Consider the following 16,097-nt stretch of genomic DNA (forward strand, 5'->3'; position numbering starts at 1 on the left):
AAATTACCTTTTAAAGTGAAACGCGCGTACACCTTCGAATCGAATACTAATTAACTGATTAGTTTCTTTTCCTTTACACTGTATCACTGGGAAAATTTATTCCTCTCTATTTATTTTTTTTTATTCCCAAAGAAGTGCAATTTTTATAATTTAATATATCGTCCATAGTATTTTAATCTAGTAATAAATTAATTTTTATTCCGTTTGGAAAGTCGATATAAAATCTTCTATTGATTGATGTTAATTTCATTTCATTTCATTTCATTTCATTTCATTTCACTAAACTAAAAAATTGCAATTAAATTAAAATTAAGTTAAATTAAATATTTTCTTTACTATCTCGAATTTAAAATGAATTTTCATTAAAGTAATTTCTTATGTCGAATAATTTTCATCCTTAGGTATTTAATCAAATTCTAGAATTAGAATTAATTTCGAGACATAGTCAAATTTTCATTTGACCGAGATTTCCAAAGAGGAAAATTATTTTCTAAAGAAAAGGAAAAAAAAACGTTACCAGATGAAATAGATTTTTTTTCCTTTTTTTGATATGAGAAGTTTTTAACATGATCGCATAAAAGTGTCACTATTGCAAAGATAATGATAAATTTTTTTTTTTGTTTTTTTTTTTTAATTTCCTCTTCTTTGACATTTTACTGGCATAGTGCTCTTGTTTTTCTGCGAGACGTGAATGCGAGTCGCTTTGTGAAAATGTCGCACTTTGTTTTACAAAGAAGATAGATTACTCGCAAGCGAATTTTTAACGAATGGATGGATTGCGAGAACGTAAATTAGAAATGGTTTCGAATATCAACTTAGGTAACGTTGATGTACGATGTTCGGATCCAATTGTATATAGCGAGGTGTATAATAATATGAAAGTTTTTTCCTTTGCTCTTTGCAGTAGTAGAACAAGACAAATGGTCAGGCATATCGGAGTTTAATTCAATTCGTTTTTTTTTCTGCTTTTTTTCCATAAGAAACATTTTATCTATTTGAAATGATGCGTGGTAAACATTTTTCATTCGGTGTGAATTCAAATAAAATATTTCACTAGGTCAGATTATTTTTCACTTTTATCTCCAATCATATAATGCTTCATCACTTTTGAAAGGATTATTCTTTTAAATGATGGATTTAGAGTACGATATTGTTTATAAGCAGTGAGGGAATGTATCTTTTTTTTCATCTACTTATTCAATCAGTACCTCGTTAGAGGATTAAATAGTAATTGTATTTTTCAATTTTCTGCTAATGTTTTATTACCACTCTTATTATTTTTAAAAAATTATTTCTTAATTTAAAATTTTTCTTTTAAATATAATTTTCATTATAAATAATATATTTAAATTTTCTACATAAAAAAATAAGTCCCCTATTATTTTTTATGTAGAAAATTTTTCGCTTTAAATAAAATTAGCAATTTTAAAAATAATAGAACCTAAAGATTTTTAATTAAAATTTTTTTTTTTAAATAAAATATGAATTTGAATATATAGTTTTAATATTATTATAATAATAATAATCATATATTTTGGTTTAGGGAATTCAGGGAAAAGTCAGGGGGAAAAAAAGTCAGGAACCTTCAATTTTTTCAATTTCTGACAAAAATTTCTTTTTCCATAACTTAAATCTTGAACAACTAACATAAAATAAATAAATTATTTAATGAATAATTTTATTTAAATATTTCAAAATTAATTCAATTTTAAAAGAATTGAGTTTACAATTTTCATAAATAAATAAACTTCAAACGGTTTCAATATGAAATTTTGTAAAATTTCAATGTTGAATGAATTTAATTAGAAATTTTAATGAACTTAGATTTTTGAAAAATTTTAATAATTCAATATCTTCTAAAATTAGTTAAATTTGTCAATATTTATTTAATTAATTATTAAAAATAATGGATTTATAGAAGAATTTTAGTTAAAAAATCTTTTAAAAAATTGAATTTTGAAGAAGTTATAAATGATTGCAGAAATTCAATTATTTACAAAAGTAATAAAATTCTTATCACAAAATTCAATTATGTTACAAATTTACAAAAAAATCTCGACAAAATTCTTATTATTATCTTTATATATTAAAAAATTCTGCTTTAAAATTCAATTATTTTCAACAATTTTCCTCATTTCAATGATATTCAATATCTACTATTTTAATAAAATTACCGAAAAGGATTTTCAATGAATATAATATTAGAAAGAACTTAGATTTTTGAAAAATTTTATTAATTCAAATTTTTCTGAAATTAATTAAATTTTTTTTAATATGTATTTAACAAATTATTAAAAATAATGGATTTCTAGAAGAATTTGAGTTAAAAACACTAAAAAAAATTGAATTTGGTGATAAGTTGCATATGATTGCAGAAATTCAATTATTTTCAAAAAAGTAATAAAATCCTTCGTAGAAGTTCAATTATGATCAAAAATTAAAAAAAAAATTCTTATTAAAATTTCAATTATCTATTTATAAATTATAAAATTCTTCTCCAAAATTCAATTATTTTCGCAAAAGTTTTAACAAAATTCTTGGCAAAATTTCAATTATCTCCAAAAATAATAAAATTCATCGTAGAAATTCAATTATGATCAAAAATTAAATAAAAATTCTCGTCAACATTTCCAATACCTATTTATAAATTATAAAATTCTTCTTCGAAATTCAATTATTTTCGCTAAAATTTTAATAAAATTCCTGTCAAAATTTCAATTATTTTCAAAAATTTTCCTCATTTCAATGATTTTCAATATCTACTATTTTAATAAAATTACCCAGAAGAATTCAATTATTTAAAAACAATTTACATAAAATTGTACGCAAATATTTAATTATTTTTATAAATAATACAAATTTCACAGAAATTCAAATATTTACAAATTTTTTATAAGTTTCTTCTCAATAATTCAATTATTTTTAGAAATAATAAAACTCATCGCAGAATTTCAATTATTTTAATACAATTTTAATAAAATTCCTTGAAAAATGTAACTATTCTAAAAAATTTTATTAAAATTCGTCAAAAGAATTCAATGATTTAAAAATTTGTTAATAAAATTCTTTATAAGAATTAAATTTTAAGAATCAAATGATTGAATAAATAATTTACTTTTGTATTTAAATAATTGAATAAAATTCCGAGTCGAAGACTCGGAATGATCGATTTCCTCATGTTTTATAACAATATTTTTAAAGATGATTAATATTTCAAAAAGTATTTTAGAAATTTTTGGTTAATTCCTATGGAAAAATTATAATAATTAAATATTTAAAAAAGAAATTATTGCTTTCGAATAATTTTACAATTAAATAAAAAAATTAAATAAAAAAATATTATGGGACGAAAGTCACCTATTATTTTTTTATGTAGAAAATTTCTTGCTTAACTCAAATTTACAAAATATGGATTAATTAATTAATTTACGATTAATAATTATAGTTTTAAACTTCAATTAATGGTATTTGAAATCCGTAGTCTTTTTTGTAAATATAAATATTTCCCTCTAAGCCAATAATGAATGAATTAAAGAGCATATTTACATGTTGTCTATGGGTAAAAAAAAGGAATTCCTTTTATTTTCCACTCGACAAATTAATTAACAACATTTTCCAGTTCTGTATTTTCAATGCTGCGCGCATCTCTCAAACGCCGTGGACTAATTAATTGGCCAGTGAGAGAGAGAGAGAGAGAGGTCGTGAAAAAAAAACCGACGACACACACATTTGTGTAAGTGAAATTTGTTTGTGTGTGTGTGTTAATCATCATGTCAAACAATTCACGATGCTTGAATCAGAATTGATTTGATTCGTCCAATCGTAATAATGGAGCATTATTGATAGATGCGCTACTCTACGGCTGTCGATTGTGCGTAATGAATCCTCGACATATAGAGGAAGTGCTCATCGACACTGACACGACCAAATTTCAAATTTACCAATGGGTACCACCGCGCGGGTATAACTATAAACGAAAGAGAGAGAGAGAGAGATTATTATCAACCATGCCGCTTAATTATCACCTCTAATTGTTGATATTCGATACTTGGCCTAAATTTTCTTTTTTGAACTTAACGTACTTCGTTGTCATATTTTCCATATAGAAATTTTTTTTTCTTGTTTTACGGGAAAGTATAAAAGTATTTTACGGGAAGTATCAAAATTATCTTGAGTGAAGTTAAAAATATTTTTAGTTTCTCCACCTGCGAACGCCAAGGTCACCGCTAGGTGGCAGTTCAATTAATTCTTGGAATTTTTACTGCCATCTGGTGGTGACCATGACGTTCTCAAGTGGAGAAATTAAACCACCATTTTATCCCTGTAAAATCTCTTTTCTAATTTAAAAAAAAATGGTAAATTTATTTATTTGCAATTTGTAAATAAATAATCTGCGACTTTTTGCAACTGCTACGAATATTTAAAACAATTTTTTTTATTTCTAAATTCAGTCCGAGGTCTTATATTCAAAATTTTTTATTTGACACAAAACCTATTTGTTCAAAGTGTGAATAGACGGAATTAATGAAAGAGAATAAAATGAATAATTAATAAATACAAAAATTATTATAGTTAATTATTAATTTCCACTGGACGAATTTCTACCAATTTTGAATTTAGAGAGAAAATCATAACGAAATTATTTTATTGACAGTCTCACTATTATTTTTCTCAATCTACACTCTGAGTGTGCAGAGAATAAAAGAACCCCTATTAGAAAAAAAAATTTAAATATCAATCGACTCAAGATAAAAATTGAAAAATAAATATTTAAATATAGAGCAAAATGGAGATGACAAATTACTAAAAAGAATTCTATCGTTATAGGAATATAAATTGACAAGATTCTATATATATTTTGTGTATATAGGAAATGTGGGGAAAATGTGTGAAGTCTGTTTTCTTACAAGCAACATTTATCGAAGCGAAATCAAATGGAATAGCTGAGTGCGAGGCGACGACAAGGACGATACCTATAGATAATAAGATTGATGCTTCGCGCTTTTTGAACGAGAGGGAGATGAGAGTGAGAGAGATAGAGAGAGAGAGAGTGTGAGGTTGGTGCTTGAAGCTCAAGCCGGCAAGTTCGATGTCTGTTTGCATTAACGACGGACTCTCCGGGACATGTTTTATGCATGAAGACAAAAAAGTCTAGACAATTTGTTCTTGCTCCTTGACACGACCAATCCTCGACTCCCTTTCCCTTCTTTTTCATCGTTTTCTTTTTCTCCTCCTTTTTTCGTCTTTCATTTTTCCTCAGGTTCTTGCCAACTTTATCTCTCTCTCCTTTTTTTTGGTTTATTTTTCTTTGATTCTGTATTATTCTTTGTTTCTTTATATTTCTTCATTCCCTGTATTTTTCTTCGTTTCTTTATTTTTCTTCTTCTTCTTCTGTTTTTTCTTCGTTTCTTTATTTTTTTTATTTTTTTCTTTATTTCTTTCTTCTTCTGTATTTTTATTGGTTTCTTTATTTTTTTCTTTCTTTGTATTTTTCATTGTTTCTTTATTTTCCTTCTTTGTCTGTATTTTTCTTTGTTTCTTAATTTTTCTTCTTTCCTTGTATTTTACTTCTTCTTCTGTTTTTTCTTCGTTTCTTTATTTTTTTTCTTTCTCTGTATTTTTCTTTGTTTCTCTATTTTTCTTCTCCCCTTGTATTTTTCTTCGTTTCTTTCCTTTTCTTGCCTTTTTCGTTTCTTTATTTTTTATTTGTTAATTTATGTATTTTTCTTTGTTTCTTTCTTTATTAATAATAAAAAATTTCTGTATAATTCTTTGCTTAAAAATTTTTCTTTATCTACTTTTTTCCCATTTTTGCTTTCCTCTTTCCATTTTTTTCTTTTATTTTTTCTTTCTTTCCATTTTCATTCCTTTTTTTCATTCTTTTTTCATTCTTCCCTCCTTCTTTCATTTTTTATTTATATTTTTTCTCTTCCTCCATTTATTTTTCCCCATTTCTCACTTCACTTGTTTCCTTTTTTCTTTTCTTTCTTTCTTTCCTTTTTTCATTCTCTTATGTTGCATTGCATTCCCTTATTTTTATTCTCCATTTTTGCAATTCTGAAATCGATGGGATTAAATCGAAAGGAATGAAAAGAATGACATTGCGCTGACCCATGCTGAACCACACGATATATGCTAATCCAAGAAATGGGATTTCCCATTCGATCGTATCAATTTCGAAAAACTATTCACCAACGTAAACGTTGTAGTTTTCCTTGGAAAATTCCACCCTTAACCGGGACATTTATATATATAAGAAAAATTCGAGAAAAATCTCTCAATAATGGCTTTAAAAGAAGAAATTCTATTCTAGAAGAAGAAAACGCACAAAAAAATATTTCTTTTCAAAATTTATTTTTTTTTTTTTTGCATTAATTTCATAATGATATTGCAAAAAAAAAAATAAATAAAAAATTAAATTGTTTTCAAAAATTATCATTTTTGAAAATAATTGCATATTAACAATTGTTTTAATAAGACATTTTTGCTGTTAATTATTTTGAAGAAAATAATTATATTTTATAAATTATATTATTACATTTATATTATATTTTTAAATTTAATTTTTAAAAATAAAATAAAATTTTTAAATTAAATGTTTAAAAATACAATTAAACGAAATTAGAAAATAAAAATAAATTACCAATTTTTATAGTTTGGCAAAATATATCGTTAATTGCAATTTTATTTATAAAATTATGAAATAATTTCCCCGGCGCTAATTTTAAAAAAATAAATTCTCATCATACAATTTTTCATTTCTTTTTTTATACAGCGATTTTTTATAAAGCGATTTTAAATATAAAAGGCAGATCGATGTTAAATTTCTCGAACATAAGTTGGTTAGATCGCGTGTAAAGTTTTTTGCGACATGCAACTACTCTCGATAAATCGCGCCGATTAACTTCCCTTATCCATTACCCCCCCCCTCTCCCCTTTATACTATATAAATATATACAAAACATAAATATATAAATATTCAACGAAAAAAAAAAATTTATTTGATTCAAGTAAAAAATTATTTGATAATGTACAAGTAATTGGTTATTTGAATCAAATAAATTTTTTCATTCACAATCAGTATATATTTTTTTACAATTATTAATTAATTTACAATTATTTATTATATTATTATTCACTACAATTATAAATCCAGAAATACCAATGTCATAAGATATAAACTAACTTTTATTGCGATAATTTCATTAAATAATTAAAAAAATAAATTAAATTTAAAAATACACAATTTTTTATAAAAATATTCTTTACTTGAAATCAGATATTTTCTTTTAAAGGCGCACAATTTTGACGTTTTAAAACATAAAAAAAGAAATCAGAAATAAACTCCTGTCATTAATATATATTTATTATACACTTTTGTAAATGTGTTTCGTGATTGTGGCGACATATACTACACATAATTCCTCCAAGAAAATACCAATTTGAGTTTGGTTACATATTTAACGTGAGTGGTAAAATTTTATTTGCATGCAATTTTAGAATTTCAAATTTTAATTACTTTCTATGTAGAGATAAATTAATAGTCCATAGTTGTAGATAACAATAAGAAAAAAAATAAAATAGTTCAAAATAGTTGAATAAAAAAATTTATAATATAGATAGAAAAAAGTAGATAAAGTAAATAAACGAGATAAAATAACTCTAAGGAATAGTTAACTAAAAAATAGATAATTAAAAAAACTTATTTATTAATTAACTAAAACTACAAGAATTTTAGCATAAATATCTATTTATTAGTTAACTACGCTCTAAATCTGAATTTAGATGTGAATTTAGTAAAATTTTACTTATTTTTTTTTTTGTGATTTCACTAATTGACAGCTATCTAATTGCTAATTTACTAATTACGAATTTACTAATTACGAATTTACTAATTCACTAATTCACTTAAAGATAATTAGTGAAACTTTTGTCATGTATGGAATTTATCACTTGGTAAAAATTAATGAAACTGTTTTAATGATCTTTGATAAAACAGTTCTGTTAATTATTAATAAAAGTCCAGTGACAATTAGTAAATTTTCACCGATTGTTAGTAAAATTAGTTTCTAAATCATTTTGTTGACGATTTCTCGTCATTTTATTAGTAACTCTCTACTAATTCAGATTTAAAAAGTACTTTTAGCTACTTTATACTCATTTATAATAGTTTATGTCGTAGAAAAAATAGATAAAAGCTAAAAATTGATAATAGCTTAAAATAAATAACAACTAAAGGTGACTAACAGCTAAAAATAAATAATAAATAAGGGAAGGCAAAATTACTAAACTTAAAGAGATGAAAAATAGCTAAAACAAGGCAATTAAAAATAAATAGCTAAAAAATAGCTAAAAGAAGACAATTGCTAACAATAAATAGCTACAAAAATAACTAAAAGAAGACAATTACTAACAATAAATAGTTACACAAAATACCTACAAAATAGCTTTTTCAGTAGCTAAAAAAATTAATTATTATTAAAAGTTGAAAAATATTTTTCAATCTATTTTCAACTCTATTGTTTCGATATGACAAATTTTCTACATCCTGGTAAACAATAATTTATTGAACAATAATTATTGTTCCATAAATAACCCTTTGAGAGGGGGAAAAAATATTTCTACTCGTATGCATAAATTTATACATTTGCCTCACACTAAATTTTGCCCATGTGTATTGCATTTGCATTTTATTATTATTGCATCCGTAGTTATGATGTTTGCACGTATCTCTCTTTTTTTTAATATTTTCCATTAGCATAAATATTAATATTTATTCACTGACTATGTATATATGTATATATTTCACTACTGGCCATATAACAAGCAATTAAAACAAATTTTCGTTTTATTGGAATTTTATGAATTTCACTCAATTCATATTATTTTGCAGTATAATACAGAGTAAATAATCTGAAACTAATAAACGCAATTCTCCAATGTATTATTATAATAAAATCGACTCGAGGTGTAGGAGTCAATCAAGGATTTCCCCTTTCAACCATAAAGCAATTTTTTAAATATAATTTCTATTGTTATGTTAAAGAAAATTATTATTTTTATTGTCTTTATTGCTGAATAAAAATTATTTTGTTCAAGTAAATATTTATTTGATTAGAGAGAATTATTATTTTTTTCCGTGTAGGGTTCGAATATTTTTTTTCGACCTTTTTATGGACTCAATTTTCAACCTACATTTGTCGAGTAATTATTGCTGTTCGTTATTTCGTTTGTGCGACTATAATGAGTTAATTACAAAGCATTGGAGTTAAGTTGGAGTGAAAAAGAGGAGTATACTCAGTTACGAGAACAAGGTAAAATGAGCCCGCACACAACCAAACTCGATGAATTTTTAAAATGTCCACCTTCGTCTCTTGGAGTTCTATATCTTTCTCTCGTTCCCCTTTTTTTTCCCTCGTTTTTTTCCTATTTCTCTCGTTTTTTCCCTTTTTTCACATTTTTTCCCCTTTTTTCTTTCTTTTTTTTCCCTCTTTTTTCCAAAGCATCATGAAATTGTACACTAGAGCGTGACATCTTGGCAAACTGCAAGTTTGCATAGTTTCACTGTTTTTTATATCCTTATTAGAATTAATATTAATGTTCATTAGAGAGCTGTTTTTTTCCTCAACTATATAAAAAGAAAAAATAGAATCGAGAGAGAAAAAAAACTTATTCAACCCAGACAGTGAAAAGTATAAAATTACAGTTTTTTTTACATACCTTTTCTAAAGAAATTCTCTTCATTTTATTCAATATAGAATATGTAGGAAAAAATTATTTTTATCTTCAACTGAAGAATTTTAATTTAAAAATTATCAAATAAAATAAAAGGAGAAAAAAAGGGATGAGAAGAAAATTCTTCTAGTGATAAGATAAATGAAAAGCTGAATACAAAGTTTCGAATTTTTGTAAAATAAAAAAATTCTTATCAATAATTTACTAAATAGAAATAGTAATAAATAGAAAACAAAGTAGAATTATAAAACTTTTGTTTTTGGAAAAGAATAAAAGAAAGTTATAAATATTTTTTTTTTCATGTTAATTATCCTTGTGAAAAAATAAACGTTAAATATTCATGAAGAGTGAAATATTTTAATGGAACTTTTCTCACATTAATAATTTCCATAAACACATAAGCAGCTTTATTATTATTTTTTTCTTTTTTGCAAAAAACAAAAAACCGTGTGTATTTTTGCGTGTAATTTTAAACAGAAGCACTAACCAAAGTTTTTTTCTTTATTTCCTTTTTTTGTTCTATTTACGAAAATAGGTGGTAACCTGGATTTTAAGAGCATTAACTATAAAATCGCGTTCCACTGATTTATGTACCTCTCTTTTTCTCTCGGAGAAAAAAAAAAGATGAAAAAGAAAAAAAGAGATGAAACCGAACAAGAAGAAGTACTTTCTGTCAAATAACGATCCTTACAATTCATGCATCCAATCAGAAATAAATTTTCAACTTTGAATTTTTTTTCTCGATTTTATTACAATTTCGTTTTGAGTGCAATTTCTTTTTTTTTTAAATTTATTTACGATTTCATGATTTTTTCGTGTCTCAATGATTTTATTTTTAAAAACTATTTTTGTTCGCATAAATTTTTTTTTGCGCTCTCATTTCAAAATTATTAAAAAATTGAAAGTTGTAAAAAAAAATTTTTTTCTCAACTTACTTTCTCCACGTCATCATTGAAACACAATATGCATCATAAAATACAATCTCCACTAACGTAGATACAGAAATTTTTAATTAAAACTTTTTTTTTTCCACATGTATACAGCGGAATGTTTTGAATTTTCTATCGAGCGAATATGAAATTCCTCGTTGCAGTTTTAAAATTCAATAATATTAACTACTCGATAGCAACAGAATATTGAAAGGCTTTTTTTGCAAATAATTAATTTGCCTTTTAAATGTCGCCGAAAAAAAAATTGTGTTAATTAATTGGATTAATTTCTCAATTTATTTGATCATATAATCAAAAATTTATTCAATAATGAAAATTAAATAGTCTCTGTACTTGAGAGCTTTTTTTCATTCTAAAAAATAATTAAATAAAAATAACTATTAATTTAAAATAAATTAAAAAACTAAGGAACAATTTTATTTTCTTATAGAACTTTAATGAATAATTTTTATTTTTATTAGTCAATAATTTGTAAAATTATTAAAATAACAAATTGAATATTGTCAAAGCTTCCAATTCTCAATGAAAGAAATTACCTTGATAAATCTATTAAAAATGATGGGCTACACTGATTTTCTGTTTAAAAGAAAAAAGAACTCAATTTTGTGGATTGTACCGGAGTGTAATCGAGTTTCTTTTGATTCTGTGAAAATTGCTTTCCCTCCCGTAGTAGAAGTTCAATCAGTAGTGGAATTCAAATTTACACATCGCGAACGTGGCAAGCAAAAGCTGTCGTCGTTATATAGAATCCAAACGAATCTTTAAACGAACTTCTTGTTTCATTCGCACCACACTCCACTCACTAAAATTGATGGAGAAAAGAGGAATTCGATCTGCATTTTAACACGAGATTTATATATATTTTTCCTTTTCCCTTTATCGACAGACAAGGAAAAAAAAATTAATTAATAATATTAATAAAACAAAAAATTGTCAAAAAACAGAAATCACAAAATAATAATAATAATAATAATAATAATAATAATAATAATAATAATAATAATAATAATAATAATAATAATAATAATAATAATAATAATAAGAATAAGAATAAGAACAATAAGAATAAGAACAATAAGAACAATAAGAACAATAATAATGATAATTAAAGGTAGAAGAAGTTAACAATTAAAAAATGAAAAAATAATAATAATGATTATTATTATAAATATTATTTGTAATTATTAATTACAAAGTTAAATAAATATTAAATATTAATTATTAAATTATAACAAATATTAATTATAAAACTAGTTATATAGAATTAAAATAATTTATGTGCATAGAGTATCATTAATAATAATTACAAACTTCAAATTATTACCTTGCGCAATTATATTAAATGGTATTTATTAACAGAGAGGAAATCAGCATACCATGTCTGACCGCACTCGATTTATACTACTTAGTTTAACATTCGACTGTTCCATATATTCATTTATATAAATAATTTTTTCAATTCTAGTTTATTTTATAAAAGTTAGTAGTATTTACTGTACGTACTCTGCACATTAATTCACATAATATTAAATGTACTATTTAATATTGTTTCAAAAGTATTGAACAAAGGAAAATCGGAATCTCATGTCTGACTGTACTCGGATTATACTACTTAAGGAAACATTCATTTTGTTTCTTTATTATTCAACGGTGGACAATTTTTTTTTATTTGATAATTATTACTGATTATTATTTTTTAATATCATTATTTTTATTATTAACATTTATATTTAATAATATTGTTGTTATTATTATTATTACTATTATTGTTTTTTTTTTCTTTCTCTCTTTCTTCTTTTATTATGAAACAAATTTTTTATTAGTAAAATATTTTCCAATCAAGAAAAATTTCCTTTATAAAACACAGAGAAAAGCGAGTGTTGTTTTTGATGCGGGTAAATTTTGGTAGGGTAATTTTAGTGAGGATAAATTTTCTATAATAGAAAATTTACCTTATTTTCGGTGTTAAAATAACACTTCCGAGCTAAAGTTTGATGCAGACACTTTTAACACCGAATTCAGTGTTAAAATAACACTCACTTTTTTCTGTGAACAATTTTTTGTAAAATACCTTATTATTATTATTATTATTATTATTATTATTATTATTATTATTAATATTAATATTATTATTGCTGAAGTTATTTATAAACAAGAAAAAAATATGCGATCAAATAAAATTTATTTTATTGACAATTCAATATTTGCAGGACGGAAGTTCCCCCCCCCCCGTAAACGTTCGAAAGTGGAAAAAAATGCATTGATCAAAAATTGTTCGAATTGAAACGCACTTTTTTTTGACGCGTTTGTCACAATTTCATCCAATTCACGTCACATACGTTAAAAGCAAAAGAAAAAAGGAGAAAAAAAATGTTCATAATGATTTTTTATCAATCAGTCTTTCAACATGACATTCCACAAATTACTGACATCGAAATTACGTGTATAAAATAACAAATCCTCCACCATAAAAGCAATTTGTATTTATTTATTCTCTCGATGACAATGAAAATTAGAAATGATAGCGAATAATAAAATTATTTTTTTTTGGTATATACAATCAACTTTTTTACTTTATTGTAATTTATTTAAAATTTTAAATATTAAATTTAATATTTTAATAGTTTAACTAATAAAATTTACAAATAATCCACAAGTTAATGATTAATAATTATAATAATTATAACAATAATTAATAATTTATGTCCCTGTAGTTAGCAACAAAAACTATTACTTGGGACCTTTAGAGATAAAAATGTCATTAATTTCACATTTTTCATTCAATTTGGGAATAAAAAAATCATTAGGTCACTTTTTAACATAAAACATGTAAAAGAAATTGGTTTTTTTTTGGATTTCGTGGAAAAAAATTATTTTTGATACTCAACGTCGACGTCTTTAATTGTAATTTTATTCGAAAACAATAATTTTTTTTTAAATATTATAATATTTAATTATTATTATTTTTCCATAGAAATTAAAATTCTTCAAAACATTCAAATTCAAACCTTCTTGAAATTAATCAACTTTAAAAATATTGTTGTAAAACATGAAGAAATCGATTGCTCCGAGTCGAAGACTCGGAGTGATCGATTTCTTCATTTTTTATAATAATTAAAGATGTTCCAGAGATAAAATAATTATTTTATATTATAATTTTATATCTTTATTTTATATATTATCAATTTTAATTAGAAAATTCTACGAGAATTCAATTATTTTAATAGAAAAGTAAATTGTTTATTGAATAATTGAATGTTTCTTAAAATTTAATTCTTATAAAGAATTTTATTAACAAATTTTTAAATAATTGAATTCTTTAGACAAATTTTAATAAAATTTTTTTCTAATAGTTACACTTTTCAAGGAATTCGATTAAAATATTGTATTAAAAATAATTGAAATTCTGTAATGAGTTTTATTATTTTTGAAAAATAATTGGATTGTTGAGAAGAAACTTATAAAAAATTTGTAAATATTTGAAATTCTGTGAAATTTTTATTATTTATGAAAATCATTGAAATTTTGACAAGAATTTTATTGAAATTTTTGAAAATAATTGAATTTTGTGATAAAAAATTTTATTACTTTTTTGAAAATAATTGAATTTCTGCAATCATTTGTAACTTCTTCTAAATTCCGTTTTTTTTTTTAGTGTTTTTAACTAAAATTCTTCTATAAATTTATTATTTTCAATAATTAATTAAATATTTATTGACAAATTTAACTAATTTTCGAAGTTTTTGAATTATTAAAATTTTTCAAAAATCTTAGTTCATTAAAATTTCTAATTAAATTCATTCAACATTGAAATTTCATAAAATTTCAAATTGAAACCGTTTGAAGTTCATTTATTTATGAAAATTGTAAACGCAACTCTTTTAAAATTGAATTAAATTTTGAAATATTTATGTAAAATTATTTATTAAATAAAATTTATTTATTCGATGATAGTTGTTCAAGATTTAAGTTATTTAAAAAGAAATTTTTGTCAGAAATTGAAAAAATTGAAGGTTTTGTATTCTAATTCGTGGTAATTTTATATAGTTTATGAGTCAAACAAAAAAGACACAAAAATTCAGAATTTTCTTATGAATATATTCCAAATTCATATTTTACTTTTATAAAAAAAAATTTGAATTAAAAATTTGTATGATCTTTTATTTTTAAAATTGCTAATTTTATTGAAAAAAGTGAGTGAGATGTCAGCCGTTTGCGAATTGTTGCTAGTAATTTATTAAAATTATTAATTATTTTTATAAGTTAAAATTTTTAAATATTACTAATAGGTATTAAATAAAAAAAAATATGTAGTTTGACTATAACGACTATTTTTTCGTCATAAAATTAATTCAATACGCTAGTGTATAAATTCGAAGGAAACGTTTTCTTTTTTTTTCTTTATTGTCTGAACGTAAATAAAAACTGAGAAAGCGTTAATTATTTTAATAAATCGTTTCCATGGCTATATTCAATTCTAAATAGCGCGAACATGAATCACGTTGGGCGATATATAAATTGCATGTTCTCGGGAAAACTTAATGAATTAGTTGATATATTTGCCAAGTAAAATCCATGTAATTTAGTCCATATTTATCCAACAATATGAATAATGAAGTGAGAGAGAATTGCCTTTTCAGTTGATGCAGAACAGTTTTAACGATTCAAAATGTACAATTCTCGTTCTCATTAGCATCTATTATATATCAATTTCCGCAAGTAACTTTCAAGGAAGACTTTACGTTTTCCTCTGGCAAGTTTTGATCTCGACAATCTCGTCTTTCCTTTCCTCTCTCTCTCTCTCTCTACATCCAAGGAACTTGTGACAATTTCATTGCCTTTTGAAATTAGCGAAACAAAGAGACTTATTCCTTATCTCAACTCTTGTCAAGCTTAATTATTCCTTCAGTGATTGATGCATTTAACATGAATGCATCGCAATGTATAATGTACATAAATTTCAGTTTAATTAAAAACTTTTCACTATATTCACCATTCACCTATAGAATGTTATCATTATAAATTAAATTTAGAATATTATGATTATAAATTAAATTTACAATAAAAATACAGAAATTTAAATAAGTTATATAATTATTATAGATGGAAATAATTTATAATTATAACACTTGACCTATTTTCTATTCAAGAAAGAAGAAAATCATTTTTTTTATTCATAAAAAGTGTGGAGGAAACTTTCCTTTTTTTTGCAAATCTAGGAGAATAATGTACCTTAAAGAACTGATAACGAATGGGTATATATATAACAAAATGAAAAGGAGAAGATTGGGCGGAATAAAAGGCAAAGTTTACATCGTTTGCTGAGTTTGCAAAATTCACAAGAACATATTCTAGACTTTCAAAGTTCTCCAGGGACAGAGAGTTGGTCTTCCGATATACCCCCCCTCATCA

At 23.6% G+C, this 16,097-nt stretch overlaps 1 protein-coding gene across 8 annotated transcripts in view; it reads left to right on the forward strand.

Annotated features, from left to right (window-relative positions):
* LOC122509526 (complexin) overlaps positions 1-16,097 on the forward strand; it is a 577,926-nt gene that overhangs the window by 511,240 nt on the left and 50,589 nt on the right. Inside the window, exon 1 of one of the 8 annotated variants that reach the window (XM_043623732.1) lies at positions 7,354-7,465. The exons of the other annotated variants lie outside the window; for them this stretch is intronic. The gene's annotated coding sequence lies outside the window, so the exon portion shown is untranslated. Of the gene's footprint in view, positions 1-7,353; positions 7,466-16,097 lie in introns of those variants that run through there. 8 annotated transcript variants of the gene reach the window in all.

This window comes from Leptopilina heterotoma, unplaced genomic scaffold (assembly GCF_015476425.1).
Source record: "Leptopilina heterotoma isolate Lh14 unplaced genomic scaffold, ASM1547642v1 Lhet_116, whole genome shotgun sequence".
NCBI classification, from domain to species: Eukaryota; Metazoa; Arthropoda; class Insecta; order Hymenoptera; family Figitidae; genus Leptopilina; species Leptopilina heterotoma.